Here is a 2323-nt window from a genome sequence, read left to right as displayed (position 1 = left end):
TGTGTGTGTGTGCCATCGTGTCAGGAACGTGGCCACCTCCAGATCTGAGAGTTCCATGTGGTGGAAGGTCTGGAGGAAGGACACTGCAGTGTTTGGTTCAGGCACCGAGGAGAGTTGCTCTTGCCCACTGGACGGACGGACCGTTGCGACTCCTGTCTGGCTCGACGATGCTGGCTGAAGTGAACTGTGACGTCACTGTCATCTTCACTGAAGTGTCTGTCCAGTAAACTAGTTTCCACTGTGGACAGGTTCTAATCGACTCAGTCAAGGTCAGTCAGCCTGGAGTGTTTTGAAGTTCCACACATTTCATTTGGATGAAGGAATTCAGAACCTTTTCTCAGCTCTGTTGATAAACAAGGCCCCTGGGATCTGCTCAGTCTGAGCTCTGCCAGGTGTAAAAGACAGGTTCCACCCAGACTTGAACTGGGATCACAGGATTCAGAGTGCTGACCATTCCACCATGGAACCACTGGTGTTGAGGTTCCTTCATCAAACTGGTGCCATAAATCCTGCTGTCTTGATAAAGTGTCTAAAAGCAATGCTCCACCTCTGAGGCACTGCTGGGATTTGAACCCAGGGTCTCCTGTTTACTAGACAGGTGCTTTGACCAACTAAGCCACAGCGCCACACAGGTGAAGAGAGAAGCCCAGTGGTCTTGGAGATCAAGTCTGTGGAGCAATGAAATACTGATGAAGTGTCATTGATTCAACCCTTTAGGTGCCACGTGAAATATCCAACTTTGACACGACTGTTTCAAAAGGCTTGAAAATGGCAGGAGACCAAGGCTGAATGTCAGATGTTCACACGGCCACGGCACGTTTGGTGTGGGAGGATATTCAGATCACAGAATGAATAAACATGAATGAATAAAAGTTTATTTCAATGAGAGACTGAAAACAAACTTTCAGTCGTTGAATTCTTCTAATATGCTAATCATTTTGCTTTATTTTTTTTGTAAAACAACCTGTGAATGGCCCACAAGGCGCAAGGAAACCCTCCAACAGTGGTTCTTGTGTCATGATGGAAGCACTCTAGCTGCAGCTGAAGCCTTCTCAGTGATGGCTGCGAGTCAGGATTGCAACGTGTCACCACCAACCTCTCCACTGGAGTCACATGCAAACTGGAATCAGCATGAATTTGAGGAAATACTCATCAAAGGCTCTTCTTCTTCTGTCTCTCTGGGCTTCTCCCTTCAGAGGTGGATCATCTTCCTCCATCTCCCCCTGTCCTCTGCTTCCTCTTCTCTCAAACCTCCAAACCTCATGTCCTCCTTCACCACCTCCATCAATCTCCTCTGTGGCCTTCCTCTCCACCTTCTGCCTGCCAGTTCCAACATCTCAACATCTTCATCTACCAATGTACTGGCTCTCTCTCTCTCTTCTGTCCATGTCCAAACCATCTCCATCCAGCCTCTCTGACTTGGTCTCCTAAACACCTGAGCACATGTGCTGTCCCTCTGATCCTATCATCATCCTGCTCTCACTCCCAGAGAGAAGCTCAGCATCTTCATCTCTGCTACCTCCAGCTCTGCCTCCTGTCTTCTCCTCAGTGCACAGCTTGTCCTCAGCGTGTCCGAGTGTTGGCCTCGGCTCAGTCATGGTTATGTCCTTTCCACAGACCAGACTTGCAGGTGCTGTAGTCCCGAGGTTTATCTCAGGACTTGGACCCCGGCGCTCCATTTGTCATCACTCTTGTGAGTTTGACCTTGACCTTTAGCACTCGAATGCTCTTTGTGAGTGAGAAACACTGAATCTGTGTCAGACAAGGAGATAAGCACAACCAAAGATCTTAGCTAGGACCAAGACTCCTCATGATGGAGCGATCATCTCTGTCCTGACTCTCACATGGAGCCTGTAATTCATGAGTGGCCACAGTGGTTGGGTCTGGTCTCTCTAGTGGGGCTGACCATGTGACCTTGATGTGACCTTCATGTCGCTCGGTTCAGTAGTGCAGGGAGTCAGTGACGTGGTCCCAGCTGTCAGTGGAAGTGACGTGTCCTTGATAGCATTAAAGTGAGCTGAAGCTGAGTCAGAGTGGGAAGGCAGCAGAAACCATCCTGTCACGGAGGGTGTGTGCATGAGCCCACGCACTTGCTGAGGTTAGCTGACAGCTGAACTCTCCCAGACCTCGCCTGCCTGCGTCTGGATTACTGTACATGATGCCAACTTGCTCCTTCTCCTCCTCGTACAAGAAGTTGGAAACTTGTCTCAAAGTTTGCCGCAGTTTAAAGTTGGGCCCCTGGCTCCACCTCACCCTGTCTCCCAACTGTCTGGTGTTCCCCGGACGCCTCAGCAGCTCAGCTAACCACCTCCTGCTGATCTCC

At 49.9% G+C, this 2323-nt stretch overlaps 1 non-coding gene across 1 annotated transcript; it reads right to left on the bottom strand.

Annotated features, from left to right (window-relative positions):
- Nucleotides 1-552: 552 nt before the first annotated feature.
- Nucleotides 553-626, bottom strand: trnat-agu (transfer RNA threonine (anticodon AGU)). The gene has a single exon. It is a non-coding gene; the product is annotated as a tRNA-Thr (tRNA).
- Nucleotides 627-2323: the final 1697 nt, after the last annotated feature.

This window comes from Synchiropus splendidus, chromosome 4, assembly GCF_027744825.2.
Source record: "Synchiropus splendidus isolate RoL2022-P1 chromosome 4, RoL_Sspl_1.0, whole genome shotgun sequence".
In the NCBI taxonomy this organism is placed as follows: Eukaryota; Metazoa; Chordata; class Actinopteri; order Syngnathiformes; family Callionymidae; genus Synchiropus; species Synchiropus splendidus.
This window is presented reverse-complemented; position numbering and strand designations above follow the sequence as displayed.